Below are 20,413 nucleotides of genomic sequence, written 5' to 3'. Positions count from 1 at the left end.
GGGGGAACAGTCATGTCAAAATCAGTCAATATTTATGCCTAGCAACCTTGACAATATCCTTTTAATTAAAATCAATGGAGAAATAAAACATGCATTAGAATGCACTTGGGATCGCTCACCTTGGGAGACAGAGAAGACTCCGACATTAGGCACAGTGTGATTATGTGACAAGACACGTGACCCTGTGTTGGGACGTGGCTTCTGGTGTTTGCATCTGGGTTTTTTCCTCTCTTTCCTCCATTGCTATCATTTCTTGTTTCTTCTTCCTTCTTTGGTACAACTGTCTTTGAGATGCATGCTTTGAAAAAAAAAAAACTCTCAAAAATGCAGATCACATTTTCATCAAGTGCAAAATATAACTTAGATTTGGTGGAGAAAGTGAAAACACAGAAAGAGGGGACCACAGAGCTCAGGCACTGGTATCATTGGGGAGCTGTCCAGGTCTGTTGAGCTTGGGTTATTGTGGGGGAAATAATGGGAAACATCTTTAAGTCTCAGCCACACCTGCTGTAAAATGAGATGAAAAGATTCGATTCTGAAATGGCTTTTTTCTATCTTTAAACATTCTATAAGATCAGTAGTGTTAAAAAGAATACCGAAACTCATCGAAAACTCACATTTATTTATAAAGCGATGACCCTCTTATTTAAACTTTAACCCAAACCTGTGAGTCAAGGTCCATTATTATTTCCATTTTATGGATGAAGAAACTGAAGCTGGAGACAGGGAGTCACTCTCCAGTATCACTTAGCTGGCCAGTGGCAGATGTCTGAGTTTATCCAAAGGCCATGTGCGCCTCTGTCCCACCCCACCTTCCTTGTGGAAGGGGCTTAGGTCTGGGAGATGCCACCGACTTCACTTCCCTCGACTTCACAGCTCTTCTGCCCCACCACACTGCTGCTGTGCTGAGAGCTCACACACCTCGAGAAGCTTCATTGAAAAACTCAGGCCGCTTCCTTTGGCTCACAGTTCACCAAACCTGGACCAAGACAACTTTTCCTGTATGTCCTGCTCTGATTTCAAAGGCTCTGATGCAGTCAGGCTTCACATGACAAGTTAAGTTGCCCAAGAATCGAAGGCAATTTAACACTGTCCTCTCTAGCCAGGGCTAGGCCAAGTAGCCATCAAGATATCAGAGTTTATAAAACCCACGCATCACAAAGGTATTTGTGTTTGTTTGCTTTTCTCATGTGGCTGGAGTCCTCTCAGGTTGCACAGCGATGCCTCTCTGGGGCTGGCAAGATGACTGTCATGTTGTTAAAAGCTTCCCTTCCTTATCTCACTTCCCGATCTCCAAAGAGAGATTTGAGAGCCTTCAACACGGGGCTTTTCCTGCTCAGGGATCGGCTAGTTCTGGTCTAATTAATGGAAAAGGCCTGAAGATGAGTTCCTTCAAAAAATATGGAATGTCCTAATCAGACCAAGAAGCAAAAAGCTTGACCTCTGGGTCAGGGGTCACTCCCAAATAATACAATGGCTTCAACTATTACTGTCACCTTACGTTACTGCAAAAGGGTGAGAAGTGAGGTTAAAGTGGGTCTTGAGGGGCAAGGGGATGCCCATTTTTTCTGTTATGGGATGTCTCTTCACCAGCTCCTCCTTCCCTCTGGCTTCCTGTCTCCCACTCTGTTGTTTTCCCCCAATTAGCAGCAGCCCCTCCCCCCTAGATCATTGTTCACTTTTAAGTATTTATGTGTATTATATAACATTTGAAATACATTTTTGTAAATTTTAGGAAATCCCTCCTGCAGAGAAGATGGAGTAGACACACTTTCACCTGTTCCTCCTGTCGCTAAGTGCATCTGAAGAAACCTTGGGAAAAAAAAAAAAAAAGAAAAGAAACCTTGGGCATCCTCAGCAAAACCAACAGGAGGAGTTTGTAAAAGTTAAAGAAAAAAAAAAAAAAACCAGACCAGTTAGAGACTTTGGGACCTAAGGAACAACATGGTGGCCACCTTTTTGTCGCATGTATTTCAGACTCAAAGCTAATGAATCCACCACACTGGAATGGCCAAGGGACACAGATCTTAAAAAAAAAAAATAAAAATAAATGAAATAATAAACGGTCTGCTACTTCAATACAAAGGATTAGGAAAAGTGGCAGCCCCAAAGATAACGACTTTTAAATAATAAACACTATACTCCATTAAAACAGTTGACTCCACCCTGTCCACACCAGCAAGGACTAAGTGAGGAATAAGGGTAGATTCAATGAGGCAGACCAGTACTCACACAGGACTGGTGTCAGAGAATATCAAGAAGGCAGAGAGGATTTTTAATCCTTGTGGGTGGTAATGGCCACCCTCTTTCCCACTCTGCCACAATGTCAGTGCAGACCACACAGAGGTCCTGGACTTGTGTCTTCACCCAGCAGGAAGAAGGAAATTCATTCACTCCCTCTGGGATGGTATCAAAGGAGACCTCATGGAGAATAAGGACTTTTACCACAGTTTAGTAGTAACAAGGCCAACCAGCTCCACCCTGATGTCTGGGGAGAACTTGTGGGAAGCAGAGACGGAGCACTTCTACCCATCCAGCCATCGTGGTATCAGTGAAGGTCTAACAGAATTGGAACTGCCTCACTCTGCAGAGAGGAGAATTCCCTCCCACCTCTGGGGTCAGTGTCAGCCACTGAGGGCCTGGACTTTTACTCCTACCTGGTGATAACAAGGTAGCATCCCTTCTTCTGCTAGAGCAATGTCAGAGGAACTAGGTAGAATGGAAGGTTCAAACAATATCCACACATCTATCACACAATACACCCAATTTTCATGTTTCAATCAAAAATCACTTATCATACCAAAGAACAGAGGTCTCAAATTGTATTTTAAAAATGTAATCAGTAGATGTCAATACCAAGGTGTCAGAAAATTATCTGACAAATGTTTTTAAGCAAGCATGATTTTTTACATGCTTTGAGTAGTTATAAAAATTCTTCAAAGTTATTATTAAAAAAATAGAAATTATAAGCAAAAAAAGAAAAATCTCAAGTGTGGGGTGAGGACAGGAGATATATAAGAAAAACAAATGGAAATTTTAAAATTGAAAAATATGATCATCAAAATGAGAAAGTTAATAGATGGGCTCAATAACAAAATAAGGGAATAGGTGGAAGAATAAGTTGATTAAAACATAAGACAATAGCCAGGCATGGTGACACTTACCTGTAATTCCAGCAGCTGGGGAGGCTGAGGAAGGAGGATGGTGAGTTCAAAGCCAGCCTCACCAATTTAGCAAGACCCTGTCTCTAAATAAAATTTTTAAAAGGGGTGGTGGGAGAAGGAGATGGGGACATAGCTCCATGGTTAATGCCCCTGGGTTCAATCCCCAGTACCAACAAATAAATAAATACAGAACAATAGAAATTGCCCAATCTAAACAGAGAAAATAAACTAAAAAACAAAAACAAAATCTCAGAAAGCAATGAAATTACTTTTTAAAAAATCTAACATTCATGTCATCTAAGTTCTTGAAGAATAGGAAAAAGATAGAAGGGCTGAAATGCATTTTAAGAAATAATAGCTCAAATATTTCCAAATCTGGCAAAAGAGGTAAACTATAGATTCTGTTAAACTCAAAGAAATCTGCACCAAAACACAACATAGTTAAACTTCAGAAAATTAAAGCCAAGAAAAATCTTGAATGCCGTGAAAGAATATCTTACCTACAGAGAAAAAAAAAAAACAATTTAGGTGAAGCTGATTTGTCTTCAGAAACCACAAAGGGATGGTGAAACATTTTTCAGCAGGTAAATAGAAAAGAATCATCAACCTAAGATTCTATATCTAATGAAAAATATCCCTTGGTGATGGAGAAGAAATCAAGACTTTTCAGACAAAGAAAAGCTAAGAGAATTTGTCACAAGCAGACCAATCCTAAAGGAATAGCTAGACAGAAAGGAAATTATAGAAGAAATACTGAAACAAAGAGAGGGAAACAAATACACATTAAACAAAAATCTGGGTAATTACAATAGATGTCTCCTCCTTTGAGTTGTCAAAATTGTGTATGATAAATATAGATTATGGCACTGTCTGATGTCATGGTCAATATATGTAAATATTTAACATAATTATAAATAAGGAGAGTGAAGGGACATAAATGGAGGTAAACGTTTTAAACTTTTATTGTTCACTCATATTGATAAAAGGACATTAGTGGACTCTACACATGTATATATAATATCATATTCAAAGTAACTACTAAATGTGTTATACAAAAAGACTCAAATATTAGATAAAGTAGAATTGAAAAAGAATGCTTAAGTGACCTACAAGAAAACATGAAAAGTCAAACAGGAAATAAAAATAGAATAAGCGAAAATAACAGAAAAGACAGACCTTGTTTTTTTCAATTCCCCTATCATGTCAATAATTACACTAATTGTAAAAGGTCTAATAATAACAATTAAAAGACGGAGATGGCAGAGTGGATTGTGAAATATGGTGAAATTCCATGCTGCCTACAGGAGCTCACTTCAATTATAATCTAAATTAATGGGAAAATCTATTATGCAAATATTAAAAACAGGAAGAGTAGCTGTATTAATATTGTGTAAATTAGACTTTCGAGCAAAGAAAATTATCAAAAATAGAGAATTGCAGTGTATAATGATAAGAGGGTCAATCCACTAAGAAGATTCAGTTATGCTAAATATGTCACCTAGCATCAGAGCTAAATTATGTGTGGACTACATCTGAAAAACTCAAAAGAGAAATAGACAAAGAAATAAAAATAGTTGGAGACTCAAGTATCTTTCTCTCAAAAATCAGTAATTAAACAGAAATCAGAAAGAATATAAAAAAGGGATGGGTGTGGTTTAGTGGTAAGTGCTTGTCTGGCTTGCATGAGGTCTTGGGTTCAAATCCCAAGCACAAAAAAAAAAAAAAAAAGAAAAGGAAAAAGAAAAAGAAAAGAAAGAAAGAAAGAAAAAAATATAAAAACTCAATAGCCCAATAGCCCTATCTTATACAATATGTACTTATACAACAATCCACATTCTTTTTAAGTGGCTGTGAAATACATACCAAGATCAATGATACCCTAAATTATAAAAAAAAAAAAAAATTAAACTGAAATCATACAAAGCATGTTTTCCAGCCACAATGAAATCAAACTGGAAATCAACAACAGGAAATTAAAAGTGAAAATCATGAAACATTTGGAAGCTAAAAGATATACTTCTTTTCTAATTAGTCCATGAATCAAAGAAAAATTCTCCTGGGAAATTAAAAAAAAAAAAAAAAAACATTGAACTAAGTAAAACTAAAACATAACATAATTTGTGGAAATAAGTTACAGCAGCATTGAGAGGGAACTTTTCAGAATTTTATATATTAGGAAAAATAAATGAATAAAAGTCTAAAGCAAATGATTTAAACTCCCACCTCAAGGATCAGAAGAAAAGAATACACCCAAAGCATCATAATGAAATATTAAAGATAACAGCAGAATCAAGGAATTATAAACAGAAAGGAATATTATTGAAAATCATGATCAGCCCTCTCTCATAATCCCAGGACCTTGGGAGGCCGAGGCAGGAGGATGGCAAATTCAAAGTCAGCCTCACCAATTTAGCAAGACCCTGTCTCTAAATAAAATTTTAAAGAACTGGGGATGTAGCTTAGTGGTTAAGCCCACTGGGTTCAATCCTGAGTACAAAAAAAAAAAAAAATATCAAAATACGTTGAAAAGATTAAGAAAATTGATAAACCTCTAACAAACTGTCTAAGAAAGAGAGAAAGTGAAAGAACAGAACTGTCCAAGGGAAAAAAAAGAGAGATTTACCAGAATCAGAAATGAAACAGGGGATATCATTCAGATTGCCTAACCCAAGGGGATATTAAGGAAATACCACAACCATCTCTATTCACATAAATTTGACATCATTGATAAAATAGAGCAAGTTCTCAAAAATATAAACTACCACATGTGATCCAATACAAAACAGATGATTTGAATAAATTTATTGCTATTGAGGAAATTGAATTAATAGTTTAAAAGCTTCCAAGAAAGAAATCTTCAGTACCAGATAATTACACTGGAAAATTCTAACTCACATTTAAAGAATTAACACCATTTCTACCCAATCTCTTCCAGAAAAAAAAAATCAAATAGAAAAAGAGGGAACATTTCCTAATTCATCATATAAAGCTAGTCTTGCCCTGATATCCAAACCAAAGACTGTAAAACAGCAAGAAACTACAGATTAGTGTCCCTTATGAACACAGATATAAACATCAGTAAAAGAATATTAAGAAATGAAATTCATATATATATATTATATATATATATATATATATATATATATATATATATATATATATATATATACCACTGGGGGTTATTCCAGAGAAATAAATCTGGCTCTATTCTTGAAAATCAATCAAAATTCACCGCAATAAAAATCCAAAGAAGAAAATTCACATGGTTTTAACAGTCAAAGAAAAGAAAGTATTTAACAAAATTCAATACCCATTCCTGACTTTAAAAAAAAAAAAAAAAACCCTCTCATAAAACTAGAAACAGAGGGAACTTCCTTAACTGACAAAAAACATATGCAAAAACCCTACATATGTCACATTATACGTAACTGTGAATAACTGGATGTGTTCCCCCTCATCAGGAACAACAGGCAAGCTGTCCACTCTTACCACTATCATGCAACAGAGGGCTAAGGCGGTAAGGCAAGAAAAGGAAATTAAAAAAAAATATAAGAAAGAAACAAAACTGTCCCCCTGCAAATAGCATGTCTTTCTAGAAAATTCCAATGATTTGACCAAAAAAGAAAAAAAAAACAACATAATCTCCTATAACCAGTAAGTAAATTCAGCAACATTGTAGGATACAACATGTGAACACATAAAGTAACTATCTCTATTTACTATAATAAATGAATGGACACCAAAATTAAAAATACAGTACCATTTACCATTGCTCAAAAATAAATTAAATGTTTAAGTGCAAATCTAAAAAATATGCACAGGACTTGAGTGCTGAAAACTATGAAATGCCAATAAAAGAAATCAAAGAAGATCTAAGTCAACACAAACTATGCACATGCATGGGAAGGTGTCAGTTCTCCACAAACTGATACATAGATTCTTAATTTCCATTTTAAAAAAAGCAACAATAGATTCTATAGAGATGGACAGATTATTTTAAAATTTATCTGGTAATTCAAAGAAATTAGAATAGCTAAAACAACTTTGAGACGAACAGTAAAGTAGAAGAAATCAGGCCAGGCATAGTGGTGCACACCTGTAATCCCAGTACCTTGGGATGCTGAGGCAGGAGGATGGCGAGTTCAAAGCCAGCCTCAGCAAAAGAGAGGCACCGAGCAACTCAGTGAGACTCTGTTTCTAAATAAGATACAAAATAGGGCTGGGGATGTGGCTCAGAGGTCGAGGGTCCCTGAGTTCAATCCCTGGTACCCCACCCTCCAAAAAAAAGGCAGGAGAAATCATTTAACCAAAATCAAATCTAATAAAATCCACAGGAAACGGAGCACTGGTAAAGTAACTACAAAAATAAATATAAAGATAGAATGGATATATTTTTGTTTATTATTTCTTTATTTTTTAACCTGACTTAAAAGACAACTTTACAACACAATTGTTTTATAATCTAAGGATGGGAACACAATGCATAAAGACATAATTTATGAAAATAGTAAAAAGAGGGAAAGGATTGATAAAAGCCACCTATGAAAACTCTGCAGCTGATATCATAGATGCTGGTAAAATTTTACCCCCAAGATCAGCACCAAGACAGGCTGATTCACTCTTATGACTTCTACTCAACATCGTATTGGAAGTTCAAATCCTGGCAATTAGGCAGGTAGAAGAAATAAAAGGCATTCCAGTTGGAATGGAAGAAACAAAATTATCTCTTTGTCAATGAAATGATTTTTTAATATAGAGAAAATCATGAAGAATCTACAAAAACCTATAACAGCTAATATATGCTTTCTGCAAGTTTGTAGGAAATGATGGTAATATATAAAAGCCTATTGTATTTCTTTTTTGCTGTTATATATGACAGTAGAATTCATTTTGATATAATACAAGCATGAAATCTATCTTATTCTAGCTAGGACCCCATTCTTATGGATGTACATGCTAGTAGGATTCACTATGGTGTATTCATATAAATACCCAGGAAAATTATTTCTGATTCACTCCACTGTTTTCCTCTTCTTATTCTCCCTCCCTTCTCTTCATTCCCCTTTGTCTAACCTACTGAATATCCGCTCTTCCTCCTCCCTCCTCATTGGAGATAAAGATGAAAACATAAGTGTCTTTGTATTGTTGGATCAGGCAACAATTTCTTAAATGCAACATCAAAAACTCAAGAGAGTTGGCAGGGGGAAACATAGATAAAATGAATTTCTTCAAATTTTTAAACTTTTATTTATCTAAGGACACTATCAAGAAAGTGAAGAGACAATCCAAAAGATGAGAAAATTTTTCTAATCACAAATGTGATAGCAAACTAGTAGCCAGAATATATTAAAGAGCTCTTCCAACTTAACAAAAAACAAAATGACACAGAAGGAAGAAGAAGGAGGAGGAGGAGGAGGAAGTGGAGGAGAGAGAGGAGGAGGAGGAAGTGGAGAAAGGGGAGGAGGAGGAGGAAGTGGAGGAGGAGGAGGAAGAAGTGGAGGAGGGGGAGGAGGAGGAGGAGAAGGAGGAAGAAGAGGAGGGGAGGAAGAAAAAGAAGAAACTTTTAAAAATGGAAAAAGGATTTGAGGAAACTTCAAAGATGATTTACAAATGACTGAAGAGCATGAAAGGGTGCTCAATAGCACATCAGTAGAAACATGCTAGTCAACACCCTGATGAGACGTCACGTGTTTGCCAGGATGGCCATTTAAACATTTGTAATCAGAAAATAACACATGCTGGAAAGGATGTCGAAAAAATAGAGCCCTGACACATTCTTCATGAGAATGTAAAATGGTGCTCTTATTGTGGAAAACAGTTTGGTGGATCTTCAAAAGATTGAATGATCCTATGATATGATATCCAGCAATGAGTCTAGATGTAGACCCAAGAGGATTGCAAACATATATTCACACAAAAAAAGTGTATGAAGAATCATAATGCAAAAGTAAATAAATAAATAAAAGAATATGAGACCTGAAATTAGGAGATTGTCTTTCAAAACAGGGGGTAGAGAACCTACCCCCTTTAACCAGAACCTAAAACTCTTCATCATTATAAAATCATAAAAATTCAAAATACTCTGAATTTTAGCTCTAATCAGTAAACAAATAAATATATATTTTCCTATTTTGTGGTAGGTTCTTAAGTATACATCAAGATGTGTTTTGAAAGAGTTCGATGAGCTTTGTGAAGACGTAAGATGCCAAAGAGGCTCTCTGCTCACATTAGTTGGTGTTTAGTCTGCTCCAGTCCTGATGCTTAGCTGACGAGTCACAGAAGGAACGTTTTAAACTAAGCTACATTAGTCCTTAATGTCTTAAGTTGCTATGTGACTAAAATTTTAGAAATGTAACCCATAAATAAAAACATAAATGTAACATAATTATGAAACAGGCAAAAAAAAAATGTGTCCAATTACTTTTTATGAAAATCCTTTCGGTGAGACTCTTCTGGATGGGCAGAGACCCACCAATGCTTCCTTCTCCAAGGGACAGGGATGTGTATTTAAATACTGTTCTGTATTAAGCATATGGAATAAGTTTGATGGCCCTCTCCCGGACACCACAATAAGACTGGTTCAGTATAGCTTGGACTCTCTCACTTTGTAGAAATGGAGGTTGCTTAGCTTCCCTATCCTATCTGTCTCACTTTGGTTTTTGTGTTTCAATTTCCTCATTATAATTATTATAAACATTAAATGAGTTCATTTGTGCACAGAGCTTACTATATACTAATCAGTACCTAGTAGGAGATCTATAAAAATAAACATTGATTTTTGACATTATCCATTGAAAAACTTCTACTTTCTAATTACTGAATAGCAAAAATGTAGATCTAAATGTTTTCAAAATCATTGTACATTTAATACATTAAACTTCTAGAAACTAAAAAAAAAACTTGTATACAATGTTCATAGTGACTTACTTAGGAAACAAAAAAGTGGAAACATCTTAAATGTTCATCAACCAATGAATGTTCAAGCAAATGTAATGTATTCATGGGGTTGGAATGTCATTTGGCCATGAAAAAGGACAAAATATTGATACATGCTAGAATATGAATAATCACTGAAAACATTATACTAAGTGAAAGAAGTCAGACACAAAGGTCACATATCTTATGATTCCATTTATTTAAAGTATACATTTTCCTGTCTATGAATTTGAGACCCTCTCTCAAATTCATAGACAGGAAACATATTAGTATTTGCTAGGAAGTAGATAAAGAAAATGGAGAGTTACTACTAATGGGTATAATTATTTTGGAGTGATGAAAATGTTCTAGAATTTGATAGAAATTATTGAAAAATCTTGTAAATATATTAAAACCCTCTGAATTAGAAGTGGTAAATTTTATGTTTTGTGAATTTTGTCTTAATAAATAATTAATAAGTTTATAAAAACAATAAATCACTTAAGTGTAAATGAAAAACTACAAAGTTTTTGTTGTTGTTGTTGTTGTTGTTGTTGTTTGGGTTTTTTTAAGTACACTGTACATTTGGGGGATCTATGCCTTGGTAAAACATCCTGAGATTTGATACCCAAAGCAATGAACCATGAAAGACAAAAAAGCAGAAATTAGATTTCATCCAACTAAGAAATATTTTATTCTGAAAAAGATCCTGCTAAGATGATGAAAAGACAAGCTACAGACTGGGAGAAAATATTTGCAAACCATCTACCTGACAAATCACTATCATGTAGACTACGTAATGTATTCTTGAAAGTCAACAGTTTAGGGCTGGGGATGTGGCTCAAGCGGTAGCGCGCTCGCCTGGCATGCGTGCGGCCCGGGTTCGATGTTGTGTCCCCCGAAAAACTAAAAAATAAATAAATATTAAAATTTTTTAAAAAAAGAAAGAAAGTCAACAGTTTTAAAAAAATCCAATTAGAAAATCAGCGAGAGACGTGAGAGGCCTTTGACCAGAGAAGATGGACACAGGCACATAAGCCCATGAGTGGCCCACATAATCAGCTATTAGGAAGCCCACAGTGAGATACTGCTACTCATCTCTCTAATAATATGATTTTTAAAAGGATGGCAATGTCCAATACCAGCAAGAATGCGGAGATACCAAACCATTTCTATATCGCTGGTGCAAATGTGAAGTGTAACTGTGGCTCTGATAGACAGTTTGGCAGTTCCTGCAAAAACTAGACATGCAATTACTATATAATCTAGCAGTTGTGATCCAGGGTCGATAACTAGGTACACACAAAGCATTTCTGTGAATTGTCAGAGTGTGTTCTTTATGATATGTTTTTCTATTGAGTTGTTTTAACTTTTTTTTTTTTCCCTGTATGGTGAGTGGAACTCAGGGCCTCACAAATGCTAAGCAAGGGCTCTAGCTCTGAGCACATTCTGTGCTTGTCTTAGCCTTATTTCTGATATGTTACAGCATACTGAAGATTTAAATTTCAATGTTGGTAACCCTATCCATGTATATGTGTGTATGTGTGTGTGTAGGAGTGTGTTTACCCGTGCATATACACACAAATAACATACACAGAATACAGATTGTGCTAGCCAGCTTTTCACTGTTGTGACCAAAAGACCTGACAAGAACAGCTCAGAGGAGGAAGTTTATTTGGGGTTCATGGTGGCAGAGTCCATAGTTAGGTGACTCCATTGCTCAGGCCTGAGGTGAGGGCAGAACATCAGGGGGGCAGCAGGTGGCAAAGGAAAGCTTCTCAGCTCACGGGAGCCAGGAAGAAGAGAGAGAGTGGGGGGAGCCAAGGACACACTACATGATCCCCAAAGCCCGCTCAGGAGACCTACTTCCTTCAGCCATCAGACACCTGCCTACAGTTCCCACCCAGTAAACCATTCAAATTATTAACCCATCAGCCAGGCCTGCAGGCCCACCTATAATCCCAGCCACTCAGGAAGCTGAGAAAGGAGAAATACAAGTTCAAGGCCAGACTCAGCAACTTAGTGAGACCCTGTCTCAAAATTAAAAAAAAAAAAAAAATTAAAGGGCTGGGGGTGTGGCTCAGTGGTAATAATGCCCCTGAGTTCAATCCCTGCCACAAGCCCTCTCCCCCTGGGGGGGGGGGGGGGGGGGAAACACTAAAAATAATTAACCCATCAATTGGATTGATGCACCGAGTAGGTGATGACTCTCATGATCTGATCATTTTGCCTCTTTTATCGGAGCTCTTGGGGGATAGCTCATATCCAAACCATAAGAAATATACTGAAAACTTTTTAACCTGGAATTTTTATGTAGTTTTTTTTTCTTTATAGGTTATCGATATTCCAGTATCTTTCGCTTGTGTGTGTGCGTGCGTGTGTGTGTGTGTGTGTGTGTGTGGTGCTGGGGACTGAACCTGGGGTTGCTCTACCACTTAGCTGCATCCCCAGCCCTTTGATTTTTTATTTCGAGATGGGGTCTTGCTCAAGTGCCTAGGTGACCCTGGAACTTGTGATCCTCCTGCCTCAGCCTCTGCACCCCTGGATCACAGGCCCAGGCCACTGTGCTCAGCAGCAGCATGGTTTATTTTTAAGCCTATCATCCTTCCCACGAACCAGCTGCTCTCTGAGTTATAATCTGGGTTTCCTTGTCGCATCCATCACTGTCCTTTCTTCCTGGTGTTGTAGCATTGTTCTGTGACAAACTCTTAAGTGCTCACTTTTCTTCTCTTTGGTCATTGCAAAGGATATTTTAAGAACAAAATAAAGTCATAACTTCTCAATGTGTATTTTGACATGTTTTTTCAGTGAATAACATGTTAGGTATCTTTCCATGTGGTTAAGGCCATCATTGGTAACACTTGTAGACTGTTCCTTTGTTTTGGAAACTTCATGGGTTTTTTTTAATCTATATGTGTGTGTATATATATATATATTGTCAATGGATATTTTATTTTATTTATCTATGTGTGGCGCTGAGGATGGAACCCAGTGCCTCACACATACTAGGCAAGCGCTCTACCACTGAGCCATAACCCCAGCCACCACCACCCCCAAATTTCATGTTTTATTTAATGATTCCTTACTGGTTTGTTTTTGGTTTTAGAATCAGGATACATATCATATGTATTACAAGTACACACACACACACACACACACACACACACACACACAATAATGTATATTTAAGAAAAATTAAGCATCATTGAGAAAAATCATCAAAAATGGAAACTTCGGAAGTCAAGGAATAAGTAAAATGTCCTTCTTGTTACATAACATCAAACCTTTTTCTGGAAAGATTGGACCCATTTATACCGCCCTCTCACAGGGCACCAAAGTTTCCAACAGCAGAAAAGGATAATATGAGGGCATCTATATTTAACGAAGAACAACCTACTAGTGGTGCAGGGCAATATATGTCACAAAAACAACCAAAGAGTAAATGGTGTTGTAGAAGATTCGAGCATCAGATAACGAACGACAAGTGTTGTGCAGATGTCGTGTGTGCCAAAAAGCGCGCTGGGGCCTGGACCTGGGGGGTCTCCACCCAGTGCGCACAGAGATGGAGGAGCCAGCGCCGGAACTCACCAGGGCTGATAGGAGCCAAGGCATCCCGCGTCCTTCCCAGAGGGTCACCCACAATGGGAGAAGGAACAGCTGCTTTGACAGTACCTTCTGATGCAGCAGACTTTTTCAAAACAAGGGGTCCTGGCTGGCGCCCGTCCAGGGGTCTGGAGACGAAGCTCTGGCAGGTATTGGGTTCCATGGGTCCTGCGCCCTGGTGAACTTGGGAAGCCCCAGCCCCTGCTGGGAGGTTTTCTCAAACACCTTTTCCTTCTGTCCCACTCCTCCCCACCCCAGATGCTGCACAGCTGGGAAGAGGCCTCATTTCCCATCACCGCTGCTCCCAAGCCAAGAATGGACCCGTCTCAGGTGCCCGGTCTTCTAACCCTCACTCCCAGAACTCCAAACCCAGGTCCTCCCTGTAGATAATATTAAAAAGAGGGAAAGCATTTTGCATGAAAACATGTTTCAACTGTATTTGTAACACTCAATAAATAAATTACAGGTTTTATATCATTCAGAGAGAGCTGCCAGTGATTTATTCAGTTATTAACTTCACACGCTTGGGAGAATGAATTAAATACCGGTCCATGTTGAAGGCTCGGGGATTATTCCGCGAGAATGTGCTGCCTAGAAGTTTGGGCAGCTCTGCTGCATTTCAGGATAAGCAAGGAGAGTTTGGCAGAAGCCAGGGATTCTGTCCTGACAATTTACAGCAGCTTATAAGTTCCATATAAAGGAAATGAATTATGTATTATTGGGTTTACATAAGGTCACCCGGTGAACTTTGACCCCTCTCTTTTCTCATTTGGCTCAATTATTACACGAAATGACAGATTTGATCTCTTTTCAAATTGTATTAGAAAGGGTCTCTTTATTTCGCCCTCTAGCAACAATCAGCTGACAGGACCGGGCAAGTGCATTAATTATGATTGATTTACAGCATCCACAGGGTGATTATGTCTAGAATTCTACTTGTGAACCGAAACCTTTTGACCTATTTCAGGCCACCCAGCAAATTTATCCATAAGAAGGTTTCAGGGGAGACCCGTTGGGGCCGGCCAGTTCCCTCCTGTATTTGCAATCAAAACATTTAAGACACTCTGAGCAATCCAGAGGGATTGAATTACGGGAACACTCCATGGTGAGGACATTTAACAATCTGACAACTCAGTTTAAAAACATCTTGCGCATGATAACCAAAAATGGCACCGAATTAGCCACCAAAGAGGAAAAAGAATCCTAATGCTCTCTGCTTAGAGCAAATAGGAAAAAAAAAAAAAAAGTTATCATTTTTTTTAATGAATTTGTCACAATTGAAGTTTCAGAAGAACACATCTGTTGCTGGGACATTCAATCTCCCTCTCTTCTTTCCAGTGGATTAAAAATGACAGTACTAATTAAAGATGTAAGGAAAAGAGACCACTGTCAATTGCAATGTATAGTCTTGAATAATAATAGGACTCCCAGGAGGAGGAGGAGAAAAAGTGGGGAAAGTATCATTGTTAGGAGTTTTCTTCTTAGTACAGAAAACCATCCTGCAGGTGAATTCTATTTTAGAAGAGTGTATTTAGCCAAAATTGCCATTGCTAAGTTATTAGTTCCCAATAAACCTTTAAGGGAAGATTCTAGAAATCGTCAAACAAATTGATCAACTCAGTTCCCAGCTGGTAAAGAGTAAGGAATCTGAGTGAGGACTGAGTAAATCCTGTCTGTATGTAGCACTTACAAGCTGTGTCACCTAGGACAAGTGATTTGACCTCCCTGATCCTAATTCTATTCTGCTCCTTTTGCTACTTATTAGGTGCAAATTGTACCTATCTCATTTCAAAAGCTGTGGTGGAGATTAGAGACCATATATGTTTAGAGGACCAAAAATAGTTTGTTGATGTAATTTATAATCCTTCATTGCCATTTATGGAGATAGGCCATGGGAACTGAAGAATCTTTAGTTTGCTGAGCACAAACAAAATTTCTATCCTTACACTTAAAAATAGTATTAAGTGGCAAAGGGAGAAATAGGGGAGAGTGGCAAAGCTCAGAAGAAGCAAAGAAGATTGAAAAACCCAGGGAAGGGACTGAAGAGGCTCATGCAAAGTGCTGTTAGGAGACGGACCTGATGGGTGGTAGGCAGAGGAGCAAGACTAAGAGGCAAGATGTGCTTGGGGGAGTGTAAAAGAAGACCCGAGCACCCTGAACCTGCTTCCGTCTCCATTCCAAGATCTTCAGCAAAATCTGCAGAGATCGGTGATCTGAGAAGTCCTTCAGCTTCAGCAAGGACAAAGCAGAGCCCCCATGGATGACCGCTGCCACTTGGGTCCTGTGTATCCAAAACACATCCTTAACTAATAATGCTACCAGGATTCTTATAATTCTGTAGCCTTTACACTTCACCTCCCGGGAGACCACATGACAAGGACACAGATGCCCAGATACCTGTGCATCGGAGATGGTTTCACGTTTCTTCTCTCGGCCACCTAGTCCCACTTGGAAATGTGGGTCTACAACTAAAACGTCATTAAACTCTCTTTCAGCACTCCACTCCATGGTTGTCTGTCCCTGTGAGGAGTTGACATATTTACAGAGGAGGCACTGAGCTTTTGGCTGTAGAACCAAATATTTTCAGGAGAAAAGCAGACTAGCAGAATGAATGAGGTAGACCCGATGTAAAACAAAAGGGAACGGTAGAGTAGTTGTGGCTATGTGCAGAATAGACGTATGAGTTACTTGAAAGTATATGAATCTATGTGGGGCTGGGGAGGATGGAACCCAGGGCCCTGTGCATGCTGGGTAAGCCCTCTACCCCTGAGCCGTTCGCCCAGCCTACTCTTGCTTCCATCACACCACACTGACTCTTAGGGAGAATCAGCCAGTAGATGCATTTGCTTCTTGGGAAATCTGTTACATTACCCTGAGCAACTGCAGGGCAGCCCAGCTGTCTTTATCCTGAGGCCTGGCCATCCGTTACAAAGCTAAGTACAAGCAGCACGTCAGGGGCCACTCTCAGGCTCACTCACATAGTTCTCGGATGGTTATGTCAGCAGGGATATGTGTGGCTTAATGAAAGCTAACACATGACCCCAGCAAGCCCATGACTGAGGACATTGCAGCATGACACAGAAAAGCTTGAAGATGAAGGGACATGGCACACATTTTTCAAAATTCATGGATGACAGCTCCCACCTGGGGCAGGCTGATGGAGGCTTCATTCTGGTGCCTGACTGGCTTTGTAAGGGGGTGGGCGACGTCGGTTCATGACTTACTCACTATTATCATTTGCATGGGAGACCAACTAAAGAATACCCACATAAATAGGAAGTCACGGGAGCCGGTACTAATAGACTCTTGGAGATAAAGAGACTAAAAAGCTCTCCCCATCCTAGGAAAGAGCTAGTCACCATGATTGAGCTAATTCGATTATTCCTGGGCAGTTGCCCTCAGCCAAGCCATTTGCCAGGCATGTTGGGGAGGAAGAGAAGAGGTCTCTGTCCTGAGGAGGGTGACATTCCAGGGCCGGGAAGGACAGGAGGGAAAAGTCACACCAAGCAACTGAGTCTGGCAACTGAGATCCTGAGGCAAAGAGAAGACCACAGAGACCCTAGAGGCTGAGATAAATAGGCAGAGGCCAGTACCTTTATCATCTCCATCCTGTATATGAAGAAATGCAGGCACCTTGAGCTTACACCTTGAGAGGTGGGGCCTCTTAATTAAGAAGCAATTGAGTCCTATAGGTTCTGCCTCCATGAATGGATTTATGTTGTTATCCTGGGGCGGGTTCGTTATGCCAAGAGCGGGTTATTGTAAGTGAGTTCAGTCCTCTCTTAATTACTCTTTCTGCATGTTCTTTTGCCCTTCCACCTTCTGCCATGGCCCTTGGCAGGCAGCCCTTCAACTTGGTCTTCCCAGCCTCTAGAACCGTCAGAAATAAATCTCTTTTCTTTATAAATTATCAGATCTCAAGTAATCTGTTAAAGTAGCACAGAAGGGATGAGACAAGTCACTTGGCAGACAAGACTAAGACACTGTACTGGGGCCCTACGCCTTGTTCTCTTAACTCCCTCCCCAGGATGTCCCTGGTAGGGTGTCAATCCTGGAATCTAGTAGCAGGGGAGTTTGCAAGATGGCTCAGAAGGACAGAACTGAAGGCGATTATGTAGAGAATTGGCACAAAATATAGACCCAAGTCAAAGAGCTCAGGTGCTCGGGTAGGGATGGATCCCAAGAGATAGAAGTAAATTGGCAACCCCAGGAAAGGGTTTCTCCAAAGAGGAAGTCAGTTTCCACTAACTAGCTCCCGTTCCACAGTCTGCATCCTGTGGGTGATGGTTAACAAGGAGCGGAACCTTCAGAGGGGACATAAGAGGCCAACAGCCCTGGGAGAGCCTGAATGAGGTGCCAGACTTGGGGGAAAGATTCAGTGTCATCTCCACAGGGAGAGGGGGATGAATACAGGAAGGAGGGGTCCGAACACCATAGTGACACAGGGAGGTGGCCCAGCCAGAGGCTTCAGAGAAGAAAATCTTGTTGTAGGCTGCTGCTCGAGGCTGGTGCCACATCTTCGAAACAGATAGATGAGGAAGCCGAGACGGGAAGATGCTTCATTGTGACAGTGCTCAGAGAAGAGGCCCAGCTCAGGTTCTTGGGGGATGTCAATAAAGCCTGGTGCCTTTCCGGGAAGCCTTCAGGATGAGAGAAAAGCAGCAAATAGATTGAGTCTTGGGTTTTCCTATGAAGATGCAAAGGAGATCAGGCTTTAAAGATGAACAACTACTAGGAATTTATACACGCAGAGGGAAAGGGCAGGAGGTGTTTGGAGAGGAACAGGAGGGACAGGGATGGGGTTGGAAATGCCTGGCACTTACCAGTGACAATAGAGTCTCTTCTTTGCCTTGGCTGAGGGTGATAGGAGAAAGCTGGCTCATGACCAGTCCTCAGGCTCTTTCTTGAGTCCCTTCAAGGTTCATGTCCCCCATGGACACTGCTAAACCAAGGAGGTGCTCACAACACTCAACAAACTCAGAGCTCAGACCCTCCACCTTCAATCAGGTACTTGAGGGAGGCATCCTCATGAAATGAGGCCAAAGCCAATCCAGCTGCTGCCTTTTCAATATGAGCATCAGAAGACAAGAGGAGGGAACATCCCAGACTCGCTCTTTCAATTCTCAGGTGAGACAAGATCTTCCTCAATAGGGGGAGGGCCCCAGATGATGTAAGTGACCCTTGAGTAGCAGACCTTGGGGAGGGCTGAGGGCTGCTAACCTAGCTCTTAAGTGACCAGCGCCACAGCATGGGAGTACAAGTCCAGTATTGCCACACTCTAATGTGTGCAACCAGATTTTTTAGAAATTTTTTCCTGCAGGCCTGATCTGTCCCCATGTCACCATCAGAGCTACATACTCTATGTAATTGCACTAGTCAGGCTGCAATTGCACAGCAGTAGCAAGCAACCCTCAGACCTTATCTAGCATGCAAAAGTTTATTTCTCCATTGAGCATCATGTCCAGTGTGGGTTGGTGGGGGCAGAGATGGAGGTGGAGTCTGTTGGGAACTTTGAACCTCATAGAAAGGCAGGGACCCAGGATGAAGGAGTTAGTTCCCCTATAAACACAGTCACAGAGTGCTACAGTATATGGCAAATCACGCACTGGCTCTTAAAGCTGCCACTTGGCATGCACCATTTCTGCATACCTGCCATTGGCCTAAGCAAAAGGTGGTCATGCTCAATTTTAAGAAGGGTAATGAGGGGCTCGAAAAGAGAATTAAAATATGTAAGACCCAGAATGTGAATAAATAAATGCCTTTTTTAGCAAACATCTTTACCTTTTTAAATTGGATTCCATTTGTTCCTTAAATGAGATGTGGCTCTGTAGCATTTTTTGAAGGGTGGCATCTGAGATGGAACATCATGGATGGTAATTTGTAGGGGGTCCAGGAAATGCCAGCACATGTCACCATTTTTCCTTCCACTCCAAAGCCACCTCTTTACCAATTAAACTGAGGTGATAAGGACAAGAAGTGTGGGCTACACTTCAGGGCCAGGGGGAAACAGAAGCACCCTCAGTTGCCATCCTGCCTGCGGGGCTCTGTCTGCAGGACCTGGCTCAGTCTACTTTCCCCAAACGCCCCCGTGCCAATAGGGAGAAGCCCTGCCTTCAAACCCTGGTGGGGGAGCCATGCTTCCCTAGGGACTTTTCCGAGTTATTTCTACACAAGCATGTATATGCCTGCACTGCCTGTGAGCCCAAAGAATCGTCCCTTGTGACTCCCCTCCTTAAATAGGTTCCAATTAGACACCACTTAATGGCACCTCCAATTTGACTGTCTGTCCAAGATTCCACAATGCATGGGAATTCTCCCAGAGATTATTCCTGTTTTCCCATCCTCACAACAAGAAGGGGGGAATAATACATGATTGAAAACTAGCCACCAAATGTTTAAAAAAAAATAAATTTGCAGTTGCGTTGCTTTGAAAACTTATTGCACAGCTGGGGGCGTTTAAAGAACTTAATTAACAAGCTTTGGCCGCAATGTGCCCCTCTTTGGGAGGGGGAAAAAAAATCACAGTTAAGATTTGTCCAATTAAATTATAGAAGAATTGGTGAATTCAAAAGGAGAGGGAGAGAGAGGTTGGGGGAATGCACTTCCAATTTAAAAAGAAGATTTTGAGTCTGATGGGAGACCTATAGTCTGATTAATTCAGGGCTAAGCTTTTCTGCAGTTTCCACAAACTCATAGGCACTTAAGAGTTTTTAACCCAATGTAATTATAGG

The sequence above is a fragment of the Spermophilus citellus genome, assembly GCF_964194105.1.
Source record: "Spermophilus citellus genome assembly, chromosome: 18".
NCBI classification, from domain to species: domain Eukaryota; kingdom Metazoa; phylum Chordata; class Mammalia; order Rodentia; family Sciuridae; genus Spermophilus; species Spermophilus citellus.
Note: the sequence above shows the minus strand (reverse complement) of the source record.